The sequence below is a fragment of the Ceratotherium simum genome, chromosome 20 (genome assembly GCF_057802395.1).
Source record: "Ceratotherium simum simum isolate JZ-2026a chromosome 20, ASM5780239v1, whole genome shotgun sequence".
Classification (NCBI taxonomy): Eukaryota; Metazoa; Chordata; class Mammalia; order Perissodactyla; family Rhinocerotidae; genus Ceratotherium; species Ceratotherium simum.
In genome coordinates, this window is record NC_141919.1 from 31571798 (window position 1) to 31590940 (window position 19143).

General features: G+C 36.3%; 1 long non-coding RNA gene across 1 annotated transcript in view; it reads right to left on the reverse strand.

Moving 5' to 3' along the window:
- LOC147914395 (uncharacterized) overlaps positions 1-19143 on the reverse strand; it is a 348827-nt gene that overhangs the window by 282770 nt on the left and 46914 nt on the right. Inside the window, exon 2 of the long non-coding RNA XR_015555440.1 lies at positions 4625-4662. This is a non-coding gene — a long non-coding RNA (uncharacterized LOC147914395). The remainder of the gene's footprint in view (positions 1-4624; positions 4663-19143) is intronic.

Sequence of the window (19143 nt, forward strand, 5' to 3'; positions counted from 1 at the left end):
TCTCAGCTGTTAAGTTGGAATGTTCAACATACAAAGAGTAAAAGTAATTTAGAATGAATGATTGATACTCACCCCATGATATTTGGGGAAAATTAAATATCTTTGAAAATAGCACTGGACTGAATTCAATATATTAAATAGAAAAGAAAAAAAACAAAGGAGGTCTATATTAGTTTGGCCAAACAGTTACAGAGTAATTCCACTGAAAATCACACCTCACTGAGAGGGAATTAGGGAACTTCACGATGATATTTTAATTGATTTTGTTAATTCAAAAAAGCAAAATGCAAAATTGAATTTTATTTGTGAGGATGCTATGTAATGGAGCCAACCTGGAAAATAAATATAACACAAAATCACATACAGAATGCAAAAAGGAGATGCTCTAACTTGGGCCATCACACTGTTCCCATCTATGCTTTCAACATTGCTTTTGGGATTTGACCTTATGAGACTCTGCTTTCTACTGTGAGCTATGGGCAAACTGCTGGCAAGGCACTATCAATGTTCCATCTGAAAAATCAACAATGACAGCTTTTCCCTAGTCTTGCCTGTGCTTATTATCCATGTCACCAGAACTAAACCACTTAATACAAATAAAATGTCTTCTCATGTTTAGACCCTTAGAAAGTATACATTAGCCATAGACCAGAAATCATTCCCAGGGAAGATGTTTTCGCTTGCCGTATAGATTTTGCCTTCAAAAAATGTAATAGCCAATTGGGTGGTTCTGATTTCTGCGGAATTTGAAAATGGTTGTTGCACTGCTCTTTCTTTAGACTGCAGTTCATTCAAAAGAGGAGAGGCTCTGGAGTCAGGGTTTATTCACACCTGAGGATGACCATTTACAAGCTATGTACTTCAGAGAATTATTAAATATCTCTAAAATGCAGATGCCTGCCTCATTTGAAAAATCAAGCTCATGACAGCTATCACATAGTAGTCCTTTAAGGAGTATACCTGTAAGTGTATGTACAGTACATACCATGGAACTGAGACTTAGGAAGTGGTTAAAAACAATATTCCATTCTCTTCCCTTCTAAAATCATTATCACACAACATCTCTTTTTTTTTTGTTGAAGTCATTTGCTTGCTGATCCTCATAAACCAGCTAGTCTATATCCACAATTATTCTGAAGATATTCCGTAAAAAGTTAATCAAATGAACACACACGTACAAGCACGTATTCATGCACTGAAGCAGACGATATGAAGTTGTTAATCTCATCCTCAGCGGTGTTGGAAGTGGTTAGCAATGTGGACACTATAGGCAGGAAAAAGAGGCATTTTTTCTCACAGACCCTTAGCCAGGGTCTTTGGAAATGTTCTGCTACCATTACAATCTCAAGACTGATCAGTCAAGGAAAAGGATGATGTTCGGCTTAGAAAATAGATAACATAGATCAGCGTGACTAGGAAGTAAGCAGTCTCTAAAAACTCGACACATAGAACCATCTAGTTCAATGAAAACAAAGTGGGATTGTTTAATAAGAACTGGGATCACTCTACTGTCAGATGCTTCTAGAAGAATAAACATTCTCTACTGATATCTAAAGATATGAGTATATTTTCGGCAACTTTTCTTTGCCCTAAATAAAGAGACCTGTATAGAATATGAAAATGAAAAGCATTACTGTCCTAATTTGGGGGGAACCTGGGAAATTTTCTTTTAGGAATATAACTTCATTGATCTTTCTTTCAGAAATATGGCTAGTGAAGGGCACGTTAATTTTGTGAATGTATATTTTCAGGGTATACATGTATTTAAATGTTAATGCACTTGTTCTATACTATGCCTGAGTATAATGATAGGTCTGTTAGTAATGATTTCTCAGCATTAGTTTTGTCATAGAGTAAGTTAAGATTCTTAATACATTTTAGATCTTTTACTAAACTTATGGTGATATTCCCAAGAAGCCACATTTACATAGGTATTGCTTATAAACTATTTCAGAGTACAAAAGTGGAAGAAAGACAGTAGTACAACTTTCTCATTTCTCAATTACTGATATTGATGAAATATCAATTGATGTGGCATGGAAATATTGTCTCATAGCTATAGAAAGGAACTAAAATTGTCTTTGTTTCTAGCCATAAATGGTAAACAGAAGAAGATTTTGTAAAGCTCTTATAAAACAGAATAGTCTTACAACTGCTTATATTGCTTATGCATGCAAAATATTGGAAAGTTTAACTGTGAAGGATGTAATTATAAACACATACTTTGTAAAATATAACTGCTACATCATTCTTATAAAAGTAGTCATTAGGATCTGAATACCATAAAGATTTGATGCCCATAATCTTCAATCATGAATAGGCTATATTCTGAAAGTAGAGATCTTCCAACTATGTCACCCACAAAATTATAACCTAATTAAATATACATTTTGTGCCTGAAAGTCTTTTATTAATATTAAATAATTTTTTAAAATAAAAATATAGTTGAATATTTTTCAATAATAATTCATAGTCCAGCAAGAAGTCCAAATATTTGTAATAATCTTTGATTTGTCTCTTTCTCAAAAAATATCCCACATATCTTGTCATCTCTACCTTCAAATCTTACCACATTCATTGCTACCATCCCCGCCCAAGCCACCATCATCTTTGGGCTGAGTTATTCCAATATCCCAAGCTGTATTATTCAGGTTTGATGTAACAATAGACAACTTTACAAATCTCAGTGATTTTTGGCAACAAATATTTATCCTTGCTAATATTCCAGGGTGGTTAGGGATTCCTGTAGCTCTAGTGGGCTCTGCTGAAATTTCTGGGCCTAGGTTGGCTTGCTGTGGAACAGCTGGGCATTGGCTTGACATTGTTTTATTCTAGTATCAAGGAAGAAGTAATAGCTACTATCTGTAGTGTGCTGATCTCATGGAAGATGACAGTAGCCTAAGGACAGAGTACAGGGGTGGCTGGAGAAAGTCTAACTATACAGAGATGCATTTAAATCTTCTATTTAAATGTGGCAAAAGTCACATCTGCTCGTGTTTCATTGACCAAAGCAGGTCTATTGCCAAGCCCACAGTCAATGCAATGCGGAAGTATATATTTTACTTATAGGAAGAAATCATAAAAGCAGGTAGTGATCAAATAAATGCAAGGAAATAATATAATCTATCATTTCTCCAAAACAGTATCTCTGCATTTACACTTGTTATATTTGAGGGGTTTTTTTGTTTTGTTTTTTTTACTTCAAAATAGTATCCAAATTAAAGAAGTTAGATTATATCACTCCTCTGCCTAAAATTTCCCAGTGGCCTCTTACCTAATTACAAGTAAAATACAGAGTCATTACAATGTCCTGTCTTATCCCCTAGTTCTCTTACGTCTGCTTCCTTTGCAAAAAGGCCTCCTTGCTCATTTTAGAACACAGCAGGCACATTCTGTCTCAGGGCCATTGCAATTTCCCATATGTTCTCATGGCTTCTTCCCTCATCTCCTTCAGGTCTTTATTTAAATACGTGGTTCTCAGTGAGGGCTTGTTTCACCATTTTATTTAAAATTTTAATCCTGTTCCACAGCTACTGTAGCTCAACTTTTTTCTTCTCATTAAAAAAAAATACTTTTCGGGTTATGCGCCCCAAATCACATGTCTAGAGGAGGATGGGCACCTGGTTAATAGTTTCACCAAGACTAAGTTCAAGGGGGCAGTTGTTGTTCCCGAAAGCAAACATGGCATGCACTTACCAGAGAAACCGGAATGAATGTTGAGCAAAAGCAGATGCTGGAAACTGCATTAAAGTTATTTTATGCCCAGTCCAGTGGTTAAATTCCTCATTTACAACAAGACAATTTTGGGCAAATAAATACCTTCTGAAAATTTAAAGTGTAATAAAAATAAAATTTTCACTAAGTGACTTTTAAAATTTTTAAAAAGTGTATTTGAGACTCCATAGACAGAATCTATGGCCTACGTAGCTTAAACAATGTGATGCCTACACTAGCACAGAGTCAACAGAACACAAGGTCAGTTCAACTCTCACATCAGCCCACGACCTGCTCCACTAGGTCATGTGCCCGCTAAGCTTAGAAGAGCCACACTCCCATTGAAAGCATCCCCTCCTGGAATCTGGCCTCATTCCCCAGAGTTGACAAGTGGAAGGGAAGAGTGAAGTCGGCTGGGCTAGTGTTACAGTGCTGAGGAAAGAGATAAGGAAGATACAGTGAAAGCTTTATCTCAAATGCAAAAGCAGCAAGTACAGTGAGCACTCCGGGTCTAATGCAAGCACTCTGCTGTGAGGGCAAATGTGTTGGGATGAATACAAAACTCTTAAACAGCTGAGCTGTATTATGTAATCCAATCAACCAAAATTATTTGTCTTACAACAAATCACAACTGAGGAGCATCAAAGATTGCTAATCGCTGATGAATGATATTCCAAAAATCAGTTATCAATGCTGGTGACTTTGATATATTCCTTCCTTTGTCCTTGTTTCCATCTCCCTCATTGAACTTTCCTTTTGAAGAGTCAGAGCTTCATGCTTTCCACTGACTACGCATCCCTTGTCTCTCAAGTGGTGTCTCTTGAAACATGTTAGGGTCAAGTTTTTTTTTTGCATTGTCAACTAAACTTTAATCTCTATGAACACAAGGATAAACTCTGTTTTTACTCACTATTGCATTCCCAGCATCTAGCAGAAGGGATTCAATACCTGTATAATAAAAAAAGAAATTAAAAAAAAAGAAAATGCAAAAAACCAATAAAAAGCATATGGTACCAGCCAGTGCAAGAGCTAAACCCAGTGGTCAAAGAATAGCTTTGCCAGCAGCCCAATGACCCTGATTCAGAGCTCACCCACCAACACATACACATACACACACAGTGTTTCCTCAAATGTGAACTAAAGAACACTAGTTCCTTAAAATAATGATAGGTGTAACAAAAAAGTATTCCATGATCGGAATGTTTAGGAGACACTGAATAAAATTCAGTAAATAAGAGAAATAAAAAGGACAAATGAAAGAATGATGAAATAGAAAAGGTAAATGACCTTGCCCTTTTTTATTCCTAGGAACCTGCTAACTAAAATGATTAAAACAATTCCAGATGAGTTGTCACTACCTGATACATTTTCATATGTTATCTATTGCTCCAGGTAACATACAGCTTCCAAGTGTCTCCTTTATTTCGTTTATTCAAAAGAATGAGTAAAGTGGGAATCACATTTATTATTAGAAGTTCGAGTGGACACATTTTTCTGTTAAATATTGTTTATAACACACCATATCCACTCGTGGTTGTCAAATGTTTTGGTCTAAGAAGAGCATCAAAGACAAACTCAAACACACACAAATGAAATGTAAAACGATTTGCTACTATACTGAATTATTGTTAATGGGTCTTACTAACAAAACCATAAAAACGAAGGCAGAACTTCCTATATCACCTCAAAGTGAATCCTTAGGGAAAACTACAGTGATGATTGGGATGGTGGTTGGGAAGATGGTGGCGGTGAGTGTGTGTGTGTGTGTGTGTGTGCGCACGTGTGTGTATTGTGTGCTTCTCTGTCCAACAAAATCACAGCATCCTGCATCTTTTCAAGTTTAAAATTAAAATCATTTATTATAAAAGCAGATTTTATTTAATCACAGTATAATAGAAAAGAAACCCTCCTTTGTACTCTGGCCAAGTTCTCTCAAGCAGAAGGCCAGGATTCTAACGAGAATAGATATAAAAGGATATCTGTGAATTCTCAAAGATTGACTTAAAATTTCTTTTGCATCCTCCAGCCTTGCTCAATAACTGTGTTTGGTTAACACTGTCTGCTGAGCCCTGATGACTCCCAGTAACTGGAATATGTTGTTAACTGAACTGTTGGAAGTAGTAGTGCTTGCAGCTAATGCATTCTCAGAGCTGCACAGTATGAACACAGCGGGTGTAAAGTAAAAGCAATAATAAAAAATTGAACAAACCTTAAGTGCTATGATTATTACTGTATGCCAGTTTTTATCATCCCTTTTGAAACTTTACTTCTTCAATTCCTGTGTCTAACAGTATTGATAGCAATATTAGCCTCATATTTTCTTTCTTAGTGATGGGAACTACATACCATATTTTTAAAAAACCAAGTAATATTTGAAAGGACTTTCCCAGAGAGGGTGGACTATTAAATCTGCAAATAAAGTTATCTGAAGATACTGAGAAGATTCCCTCAAATAATGTAATAACTGACTAGCAAGATTCAATATAGCAATAGCTGAGATTTTTAACAACATTCCCCTAGAGAATTTGTACCCATTGATCAGTTTTGCATCCTTATCAGTAAAAAGAGGACAGGAACTTGTTTTAGAGGTGGAAACTCTGAGTGGCAGAAAGGTTTTGCATTGATGGTTGGAGAGTAGAATGATGATAATCAAATTCTAATTTTAGTAGTCTATTAGTTATGCAAGACTGTGTTTTGAGATTAGAGTAAATTTATCTCTACCTCTACCTAGAGAGATACAGATAGGTGTAGCTATTGATATAGCTGTAGATGTAGAGATAGAGACAGAGACAGAGATAGAGCTAGAGATAGAGATACACCACCTATAAGCAGGGTACAAAGGTGGGTTAATTTGAATCAAATTATTCCAAGTAAATGATACATTTTATTTATTTATAGAAAAAATGTTTTCATAGATTAATGTTAAAATCTTTGTCTCCTTTAGTAATGTATAAGATATGAAAGCTTTAAAAACTAGTAGGATATGCAAATCCTAGATGAGCTGGAAATCTTTTACAAAAGGATGTGCACACTGATATATCGTACATCCAAATCACTATATCATCATTGTGTGCATACTTTTCCTTTTCCTGTACCCTGCATCTCATCCCTCAGCACATTCTGTCTGCTGTAACTTTAAAACATATTTAGAACTAAATCACTTCTCACCCCTCTATTATTGCTACTCTGGTCCAAGTTACGGTGCAACAGCCTCCTACCATGATCTCTGAGTTGAATTACTGCCACAATCTCCTAACTGATCACTGCTCTTGTACCACACTGGTCTATTTTAATAGAGCATCCACAGTGACAACATTAAATCTTGTTAGTTTTGACCTCAAAACATTCCAATGGTCCCTATCTGACTTAAAGTGAAGGTGAGGTCCTCACAATGCTCTACAAGGTGCTACATAATCTTTCCTCTGCCCCATTACATATCTGATCTCATTTCTTAATATTCTTTCTTTCGATCACTGTGCTCCAGGCACACCCACTTCTTTGCTGTTCTTCAAATATGCCAGTCACACTCCTAACTCAAGACTTTCATACTTGTTATTCATTCTGCCAAGGGGTGTTCTTCCTCTTGATAACAGTTTTGCTGGCTTTCTTTAGGTTGTTTCTCCCATATCATTATCTAAGTGTAAATTCCCTGCCCACTCTATTTAAAAATCCACTCCTTCACTACTTCCTAGTTCTTCTTACTTCCTTTCTTCTCAGCACTAGTAAGTGTTATTATATTATTATTTATCTCCCCAAATATACTGTAAAGAATGTATTTTTGTATGTTTTCTTCACTGCTTTATTCCAGGGTCTAGTACAGTATATGACACACAGAAAGCAGATGCTTACTAAATATTCATTTAATATTTTTCCTGTATATGGGAAATAAATTTTTGTAAATCATGAGATTTTAGAAACACAGAAATTTTAGATGTCCCTTCTTCCAGCATTCTTATTTTATGGAGAGAATACTGAAAAAAAATGTTGTGTCTTTTCCAAAATCGACGGTTAATTAAAGTCAGAACCTGGAGTTGAAGTTAGATTTTTTTTATTCTTCAAGTGATTATATTCCTTCTGTATAACTAATACCAAGATATAAATTACAAATTTTAGAGAGTAAAACATGTATTATGAATTTAAAGAACAAAATAAGTTCAAGAAAAAATAAGCATATAGTAGTAATACTCCTAAGAAATTGTGAAATCTCAGTTATTGATACATTAAAGTTATCTATAATTAGAATAGAAAAAGATCTAGAGGTCATAGGATATCACATCAATTATGAATTAGAAACACTAAAATGTGAGTGAAAAAAATGTAGTGTAGAATAACACATTATACTGGGAAATACTATAATGGAAAAATGCTCATCTCATTATACTCAACACTGGTCAAACCCTTATTAGAATAATATCTTCAATTCTGAGCTCAGCAGCAAAATGGAGATGTGGTCAAATTGAAGTGTGCTCAGTTGAGAGCCACAAAGATAATTAAAGTTCTGGGAAATTTGGCCTCTGAGATAGGTTAGAATAACTTGGATTATTGAGACTGAAGCAACGGTGGTTGAGGGGATACTGGATAATAGTTACCAAATGTAAAAATAGTTATATTTTAAAGAAAAGAAGCCAGCTGTCAGTTTCTCCACTGGGGATTAAGAAAGGGTCAGTGATATTTCTCTGCAGCATACTGCAACTAGGTTAACTGTAATGAAACTTTTCTTTATATGGGACAATTATTAAATGGGAAGATGTTACCAAGAAAAGCATTTTCATCTGGTACTCTAAAATTGCCCATGGCTTCTCAATGTTCAAAAGTGATTAAATCTGCCCTTTGATATGGGTATGGATAAAGGAACAAAGCAAATTCTCTCCTGGTCATTTCATGCTGAGTTCTCATTAATTGTTTCAATTCTTCTTGAAATAATGTTTTATTATAATTTAATTGTAATTTCATTCTGCACAGATATCTTGGTCACTTTTTGCAATGATCAAATTTAATATTACTGAATAATGTTTGGGTGAAAATGTTATGAGATTCTCATAATCACTAATACATGAAGGCTATTTATTAATGGCTAGGCTCTTGCAATATCTTCCTAAATTTTTTTTACCTTCTCCCCTCCACCAAGGTCCCCTCTATTAAATTGCAACCTACATTATTGGAGAGTAATAAATTCCTACTTCTAGCGTAGCTCTGGTCATGATAATGATAATTTTTTGCTAAAAAAAAATCAAATTCACGCTAACTATTTGTATATCTCTGAGTTCATGGGAGTAAAGGCTCTACTTACCTCCTGCACTTTAATTCTGGTATAATACATCACTTTCTGTTGCACACCATTTTCCTTTGATAAACCATCCTATCGTATATTGACCTGTTTCTTCTTTATGAAATTTTACAGGCTGCATTTTGAAAGGGAAGAACTTAATCCACCTCTTCACTGATCACTTCATATTCCCTGTCTTCTCAGGCACCTGGTCTACCTTTAAAATGTCATACAGATGAGTATGCCCTCGCAAAAACAACTCTGCTACTCTTGTGTGAATGATTCCCACAGTCCTCCGGGAAGAATTATGATCAACAGTATCCTCTAACTCTCTGCTATCTGCATTGCCCCAAATGTAGCGATTGCCTGTGCGTTCTGTCATTTGGAGTTTGAAAGAAAGAGTTCATCAATAACCTTGAGGAATATTGTTTTCCCACCAACAACAGATTGTTTTGCTTTAAAGACTTTTCCAATTTTCCCTTTCCAAAATCTATTCCATATTGTTTCATGACTTCCAAGCAAAGGAAAATATGCTTAGAGCATTTTTTTTTTCAGCAAAAATTCCCTATTCAGTATTGAGATATTTAGAATTTCCTTCTCATTATTTAAGGTAGATATTGCTATCAAAAAAATACACACAAAAAAGTATTTTCATTATATAGAATGAGAAAATAAAGTGGTTTAAAAATTATTCACAATTTTATCACTTAGAGATAACACTGTAAAAAATGTGAGATTTATCTTTTGAGAGAGAGAATAATTATGTAATATATGCAAAGTAAAATAATTGAATAGCTTTTAAAAGTTCATTAAACTGAAATGAGGTGATTTTTCAAATACTCTTTTATAATCCATTATCTCCAGCATTTAGTATATAGTAAACATCTTTCCACAACATTATGTGCAAATTTTTTCTGTTTTAACAGCTGTATGTTATTCCAGTTTTCCTTACACCATTTGTTGAAAAGACTTTCTTTTCTCCATGTGAGTTCTTGGCTCCTTTGTCAAAGATTAGCTGTCCATAGATGTGTGGGTTTATTTCTGGGCTTTCGATTCTATTCCATTGATCTGTGTGTCTGTTTTTGTGCCAGTAGCATGCTGTTTTGGTTACTATAGCTTTGTAGTATATTTTGAAATCAGGGAGTGTCATACCTCCAGCTTTGTTCTTTTTTCTCAGGATTCCTTTAGCTATTCGGGGTCTTTTGTTGTTCCATATACATTTTAGGATTCTTTGTTCTATTTCTGTGAAAAATGTTGGAACTTTGATAGGGATTGCATTGAATCTATAGATTGCTTTAGGAAGTATGGACATCTTAACTATGATAATTCTTCCAATCCAAGAGCATGGAATATCTTTGCATTTCTTTGTGTATTCTTCAATTTCTTTCAGCAATGTTTTGTAGTTTTCTGTGTACAGATCTTTCACCTCTTTGGTTAAATTTATTCCTAGGTATTTTATTCTTTTTGTTGCAATTGTAAATGGGATTGTATTCTTAATTTCTCTTTTTGCTACTTCGTTGTTAGTGTATAGAAATGCAACTGATTTTTGTTTGTTGATTTTGTATCCTGCAACTTTACTGTACTTGTTATTACTTCTAAATTTCTAAATTACTTCTAAACTTCTAAAATTACGTTTATTATTTCTAAAAGTTTTCTGGTGGATTCTTTAGGGTTTTCTATATATAAAATCATGTCATCTGCAAATAGTGACAGTATCACTTCTTCCTTTCCAATTTGGATCCCTTTTATTTCTTTTTCTTGCCTGATTGCTCTGGCTAGGACTTCCAGTACTATGTTAAATAGGAGTGGTGACAGCGGGCATCCTTGTCTGGTTCCTGTTCTTAGAGGGATAGGTTTCAGTTTTTCACCATTGAGGAAGATATTAGCTGTGGGTTTGACATATATGACCTTTATTATGTTGAGGTACTTTCCTTCTATATCCATTTTAGTCAGAGTTTTTGTCATAAATGGATGCTGTATCTTGTCAAATGCTGTCTCTGCATCTATTGAGATGATCATGTGATTTTTATTCTTCATTTTGTTAATGTGGTGTATTACGTTGATTGATTTGCAAATATTGAACCATCCCAGCATACCTGGAATAAATCCCACTTGATTGTGGTGTATAATCTTTTTAACGTATTGTTGTATGCGATTTGCTGGTATTTTGTTGAGGATTTTTGCATCAATGTTCATCAATGATATTGGCCTGTAATTTTCTTTTTTTGTGTTGTCCTTGTCTGGTTTTGGTATCAGGGTAATGTCGGCGTCGTAGAATGAGTTAGGGAGCTTCCCCCCCTCCTCAATTTTTTGGAAGAGTTTGAGAAGGATAGGTATTAAGTCTTCTTTGAATGTTTGGTAGAATTCACCAGGGAAGCCGTCTGGTCCCGGACTTTTATTTTTGGGGAGGTTTGTGATTACTGTTTCAATCTCCCTACTGCTGATTGTTCTATTCAAATTATCTACTTCTTCTTGATCCAGTTTTGGAAGGTTGTATGATTCTAAGAATTTATCCATTTCCTCCAGATTGTCAAATTGGTTGGCATATAGCTTTTCATAGTATTCTCTTATAATCTTTTGTATTTCTGAGGTGTCTGTTGTAATTTCTCCTCTTTCATTCTGATTTTACTTATTTGTGCCTTCTCTCTTTTTTTCTTGGTGAGTCTAGCTAAAGCTTTGTCAATTTTGTTGATCTTTTCAAAGAACGAGCTCTTGGTTTTATTTTTTCTATTGTTTTTTTAGTCTCTATTTCATTTATTTCTGCTCTGATTTTTATTATTTCCTATCTTCTACTGATTTGGGGCTTTGTTGGTTCTTCTTTTTCCAGTTCCTTTACGTGCATTGTTAGATTGTTTGAGATTTTTCTTGTTTCTTGAGATAGGCCTGTATTGCTATAAACTTCCCTCTTAGAACTGCTTTCGCTGTATCCCATAAATTCTGGCATGTCGTATTTTCATTTTCATTTGTCTCCTGGTATTTTTTGATTTCTTCCTTGACCCAGTTGTTGTTCAGTAGCATTTTATTTAATCTCTACATATTTGTGGCTTTTCTGATTTTCTTCCTATAGTTGATTTTCAGTTTCATACCGTTGTGGTCAGAAAAGATGCTTCGTATTATTTCAATCTTCTTAAATTTATGGAGACTTGTTTTGTGGCCTAATATGTGATCAATCCTGGAGAATGTTCCATGTGCATTTGAAAAGAACGTGTATTGTTCGGTTTTTGGATGGAATGCTCTGTATATATCTACCAGGTCCATCTGTTCTAGTGTGTCATTTAAGGCCAATGTTTCCTTATTGATCTTCTGTTTGGATGATCTATCCGTTGGTGTAAGTGGAGTGTTAAAGTCCCCTATGCTTATCGTGTTACTGTCTATTTCTGTTTTTATGTCTGTTAATAATTGCTTTATATATTTAGGTGCACCTACATTGGGTGCATAGATATTTACAAGTGTTATATCCTCTTGTTGGATTGTTCCCTTGATCATTATGTAATGCCCTTCTCTTTTTATACTTTTGTTTTAAAGTCTATTTTGTCTGATATGAGTACTGCTATCCCAGCTTTCTTTTCATTGCCATTTGCGTGGAGTATCTTTTTCCATCCCTTCACTTTCAGTTTGTGGGTGTCTTTAGGTCTGAAGTGTGTCTCTTGTATGCAGCATATATATAGGTCTTGTTTTATCCAAGCAGCCACCCTATGCCTTTTAATTGGAGCATTTAGTCCATTGACGTTTCAAGTAGCTATTGATAAGGATGTACTTACTGCCATTTTTTAACTTTTTTTTTCTCAGTGTTTTAGTAGTCCTTCTCTGTTAATTTCTCCTTCTATACAGAAGTGATGGTCTCTTTAGTTTGACCTCTCCCTGAAAGCTCTACTCTTTAGCTCCCCTCCTCCTCATTTTATGTTTTGGTAGCATATCTAACCTCTTTTTTGTGCATTCATATCCATTACCCTCTTATCATGGAAATAGATAATTTTTCCTATTTGTGGTCTTCTCTTTTCCCCTTAAATCAGTCCCTTTAACATTTCTTGTAGCACTGGTTTCTTGGTGACAAACTCCTTTAATTTTTGCTTGTCTGGAAAATTTTTTATCTCTCCTTCCATTTTGAATGATAACCCTGCCGAGTAGAGTATTCTTGGCTGTAAGTTTTTTCCTTTTAGCACTTTAAATATATCGTGCCACTCTCTTCTAGGCTGTAAAGTTTCTGCTGAGAAGTCAGCTGATAGCCTTATGGGTTTCCTTTGTAAGTAACTTCTCTTTCTCTTGCGGCTTTTAGGATTCTCTCTTTATCTTTAATTCTGGACATTTTGATTATGATGTGTCTTGGTGTGGGCCTCTTTGGGTTTATCTTGTTTGGGGCTCTCTGTGATTCCTGTACCTGGATGTCTATTTCCTTCCTTAGGTTAGGGAAGTATTCATCTATTATTTTTTCAAATAGATTCTCTGCCCATTTGTCTCACTCTTCTCCTTCCGGGATACCTATAACACGGATGTCAGTGCGCTTGATGTTGTCCCAGAGGTCCGTTAGACTGTCCTCACTCTTTTTAATTCTTTTTTCTTTTACCTGTTCAGCTTGGGTAATTTATTCTAGTCTTTCGTTCAGCTCGCAGATCCGTTCTTCTGTATCCTCTACTCTGCTTTTGAGTCCTTCCAGTGAATTTTTCATTTCCAGTATTGTATTCTTCATTTCTGATTGGTTCTTTTTTTATCTCTTCCATTTCTTTGTTGACATTCTCACCGAGTTCATCTGTTCTTCTCCCCACATTAGTGGGGACTAACACTCTTAGTTTGAACTCTCTGTCGGGTAGGTTGCTCATTTCTGTTTTACTTAGTTCCTTTTCTGGGGATTTTTCCTGTTCTCTTACTTGGAATGTATTCCTTTGCCTACCCATTTTGCATCTTTCCCTGTGCTTGTGTCTATGTATTAGGTAGGTCAGCTACGTCTCCTCCTCTTGGATAGGTGACCTTATGTAAGTGACGTCTTAGGAGGCCTGCAGTGTGCTTGCTTCAGTTCTCAATGTTCCAGGGGTGACCCTATGTGGGCTACGTGTGTCCTTCTGTTGTGGCCTGTTTGCTCTCCCTGTAGTCACCCAAGGAGGCCGAGTTATGCTCCTGGCCAGCTGTTGTATTGCTCAGCTGCTTGTAGTTGTTGTGGACCCTTCAGTCTCTTTATCAGGTGTGGGGAGCCCCAGCACAGTTGGCTGCAAGTTCTAATACCACATTTGTGTTGCAGTATTTCTTTTAAGTGAGTAGTCCCCCAGCATGGCAGGTTGTTAGGCTCAGGAGTTTACAATTGCTATAAGCCTCCAGCCTTTAGGTCTCTTGTCAGCTCTCTGAGGATTGCATCTGGGTGGGGCTGGCCTCAGGCACATGAGCACCCAATTGTTTCAGGCTTTGTAAGGTGGGGCAAACCCCCTATGTCTTTGAGAAGCACAAGTTTTCTGCAGCTGACAGGCCCTGCTGCCCACAGGTCCACACACACAGTCAACACAGTCCTGGCCCGTGTGCTCGCCCACACCTCCTGAAGTGGACCCAGTCTCTCCACAGTGGGAGCCCCACACTCTCCACCACCACCCCACACTCTCCACTTGCCCCTTGTGCATGCCCTGTCCCACTGAAGTGGGCTTAGTTGCCAGGCAACAGAGAATCCAGTCACCAATCTATGCAGGCCCACAAGTTGCCTGAGGGCTTGTTGTTGGGTGGGGCCAGTCTCTAGGGTGGGCTGCCTGCCCTGGCTGAGCTGGATTAAATCGGTGCTCTAGTGGGTGTGGCAGACCTGGGCTAGCAGGCCCCAGGGAGAACTCCAATGGCGTCTGTGTCAGCACGCCCACACCAGGCCTCAACAATGGCCGCCGCCAATGTCCCAGTCCCTGGAGAGGTCTCACCTCTTACCGAGATGCATTCAGGGCCTATCAGGTGAGTCTCTTTTCACCAAAGCACTACACACCTTTCTTTCTGGTGATTTTAGGTTGCTTCCTGACATGGGTGAGTTTGCGCGTGGGCCCTTTAAGAGCCGGTTCTAATTTCTTTGTGAACCAGCTTTTCTGGGGGTGCTCCCCAACGTTTTAGTAGCAGGCAAAGTCAGATATTATGCCACTTGTCTCGATTGTGCTGGGTCCACAAAATGCCCACAGCGGGGCCGCTCCCTGGCTCAGGGCTCCGCTCCTCTAGGGAGGGCTGCGTACCTATGGGCTGCTCCCAGGCAGCCGTGAAGCGCTGTGGCTTGTGAAGGCAGCGTTTTTTCTCTCCAGAATGGAGTTTCTGCCTCTTCAACCTCAATTAGGATTGTGTTTGTTGCAGGAGTTCCTGTTATCCAATTTTCAGTTCTGTCTCAGGGGTAATTTTTCCACGAGTAGTTGTAAATCGGCTGTGTCCGTGGGAGGAGGTGAGTTCAGAACCTGCCTACGCCGCCATCTTGACTTCTCTCTCTGGACTATATCTTATAGTAGGTCATTAAAAATGAATTGAAAACAACTAAATTTCTTGAGGTCTTGGATTTCTGTAAATAAAATAATAATGGTAGCTAACACTTACTAAGAACTTCCCAGATGCCAGAGACTGCTCTTTGCATTTTATACTTATTTATTTATTTAGTCCTCAAAACAACCCTGTAAGATAGTTGATCATTATTTCCTGGGAAAAAGGGAAATTTAAGAAACTTAAATTTAAGCCCTAAGTCATGGAGAGGGTTGCTGCTCCAGAATATAAATGCCTGAAATCAGGCTTTAGAGTCCACGTCCTAGAGTCCATGTCTTAACCCCTACACTACACAACCACTTAAGAGAGTTATTCTACCACCACATCTGATGAATAATTGGACTTGATACAGAATTCTAGCTTCTAGTGACACTGATATATTTCTTTTCTCGTTTTTTCACTGTTATCTCTTTCTTTGTGTGGATATTGGATATCTTATGTGGGTCATCTAATGCTGTCATTTTTTTCTCAGGTATTTTCCATTTCTGTTCTGAGAGGTTTTGTTAACTTCATTTTCCAACACCTTTATTGAAATTTTAATTTTTTTGACATATTTTAATTTTCAAGAATGTTTTTCTCTATTGTTTTCAGCCCTTTCTTCTTGATTCATGGACACACTACTTTTTCTCATTTTTGTATATGTTCACTGCTGGACTTCTTTGTATGGTGATCCGGTTGAACTGTTTCTTGGGAGAACTTCAACTGTCAAAGTGTGTACATCTCTCTGTTTCCCTGGAGGGGAATTGCTTAATATCCCGCTTGTAGGCTACAAGCCCAGCAGCCAGTGTTCTCAGAACTCAGAAGGAGAAGTGGTTTTACTACTCCCTATGCAGGCTTTCACAGATCTCTGGCTTTCTACGTAGTATCGCCATCCTCATCTATGTCTGGTGCTCCCATGTCCAGAGTCTTTTTTGGCTCAACTTCTTCAGCCAATTAAGCTTCAATTCAATGCAAGTGATTGCTGCTTATATAGATTTCCAAACAATTCTCCTTTTCTTCAGCCCCACAACACCCTACTCTCAGAGATGCCTCCAATTTTTGTGGTTCTGTGAGTCAAATATGCTTCTTACCGAGCTCTCCCTACTGCTGCATTAGAATGCCCTCTGTTCTGGGGCTAATCGGTTATCACGTGTTCATCTGTTTTCCATTTTCCACATTCGTGGCTGTTTCTCTTTTCCCATGTTTTGATCTTATGGATGGATGTATAAACTTTTATCCCTTTTCTGACATTTTAGTGTGGTTTTTTAGGAACAAGCAGAAGTAATATATGTTTGATCCATCAAGATAACAGAGGTTGGTCTTCATTCATAAAATAAAACCCAAGACCTTTAAGCTACCACTGGAAAGAGAGGGCACATGGATCTAGTATTCTTGCCCTTGAATTCATGTTTCTCCCGTTCTTGATAAGCCACTGTCAGCATCATTCCGACCTGCTCCACCCAACCATCTTATTAAGATTTCCCGAAATGTTGAGAGCTTCCTTCTCTTCTTTATTCCGTTACTAACATATAAAATAACTTTATCATTCCATAAATGTTTTAATTAGGCTAAAGATAAGAAAAACAATTTAAAAACCGGAAGTAGTATGTATGTAAAGATTCTTGCTAGCAAGGCACTACCTCAGCCACATGTGCACAAGATAAAAGAAAAATAAAGACATGCAGAAATTACTGACTCCTTATTTTATGTCTGCCCTTCTCCCATTCCATACAGGTACTTCAATTTTGAGAACATTGTCATTCACGAACAGAGGTCACTTTTAGAATACGTCTGTGTATCTATGCATTATTTGTTTATATGGGATAGTTCACTTTAAATGCTTTAAAAATCTTTCTGTCTTTCCCTGCCTAACGAAGTTTATTTATTTGTCTCTTCATATAATTGTAGTAAGTCTGGTTTTCCCTGATCATAATATGGATTGCCTTCCTTTCAGAATTTACCTACGAGCTTCTGATATCTGTGTAACTCTAATCTCTGTAGAGTTCTAAAGGTGAAGATATTCCCTTTTCCTTCAATAGCAGATTTTATATAGCATGTATAATGTATACTGCATATAACAGAGATGGAGGATAAAATCCACAATAAAATCATTTTTCACACTTTGCCAACAATATGTTGAGATGAAAATCTGGTGATGCAGAAAATGTTAAGACTGTCAACATTTTTCATCATCTTCAGCATCAATGGCTGGTAGTTATTTTGCCATTGTCTATGTCATTTTCCTTGGTATCCAGTAGAATAAACCATCATTTTCAAGATTGATAAACATTCTTGCTTACACAAAATGATCAGAAGACAGGGAACAATTCTGAAAACATGCATATTAATTTCAGAAAAAGAGCAATATAACTCAGAGACAGCAGGAAAAATTTTAAATGTGAGTGAAGAACAAACAGAGAAAAAATAATCATCAAACTGGCAGAAGCAACTTTTAGAACACAGAAATAATGTCAAGATATCCTGGGGTTGGGAGACAGGGAAGATAACTTATTAATGGAAAACTTACATGAGCATATGATTTAGAAGGGAAAATATTTAGGTTAAACAGAAAGAGATGATTCTGACAGCATTTCAAATGAGTAATTGAGCCTATTAAAATGGGCTGATAAATGTACAAACATATTGTACAAAACATCATTGCTACTCTTTTTTGTTTTGTTTCAAACAATGCTATCAAATAGCAACAAATTTCTTAATATTTTCCATAACTGAAATTCAAGATTCCAAAATTTCAATATTATAAGATATAACAGAAAGTTCATTGCTAAGTCTAAACTTACGATGCAAATGCGGTTTCAAATTTTGACAGAATATTTGTCTTACATGTACCCAGGCCTGACCTCTTGAAAAGTTAGACATAGATGAGAACCTACCTTCCTGAGAGATAAATGAGCTTTCCAATCTTATTGATTAGCAGCATGTATTTTGAAGTCACTGGAAACAATAGCATTTGCCAAGTTACCCATGCTATGTGTAAGGTAAAATAAATGCTACAAGAGTAAACTCCACTTGGAGAATTTTGTAGGTATATAGAAGGTGGAAAAATTCACATCTTCCTACACATTATGCCATTTCTTTTGAACAAGGAGTAAATGTATTCCTCTCACTGTAGTTCCTGGGAAATTACAAAAGTGTATAGAAAGTTGCAACGTTTTTTGCTTTTTTTAATAGGAAAGCATAAATATTAATCATTAATTATAGCTTTTATTTCCATGTGATATTTAGGGTGAATACTTATTTTATGAATTTCCTTCAAGTTTATATTTCAGTAAGACTATCTCATAGGGATCTCATAGAGATATTCTATGTTTGATGGTAGAAGCCATGTCTTTCTTCTTCACTTCCGTACCTCTGTGTCTTAATTTAGTACCTGCTTGTGTTATTCAGTACATACAATTTTCTGAACAATTTAGGGGTGAATAAACAAATGAATAAATGCTTTCAGTCGAAACACAAAATACTCTTGTCAAAGCACAAATATGACAATATTATTTATCATATATGGCTCTACTCTTAGTATATACAAATTGTGCCTTAACCTTCATTTCTAGTTTGATAATCCAAAATATTTGAAATTTAAAGATACCCATGGTTTTCAAATGCATTTTGATGTTTTAAAGACTATAATCAAAATAAATATTTTCCTTAAAATTTTTCCTTTAATTATTCCTGTTTTAATCCCTTAA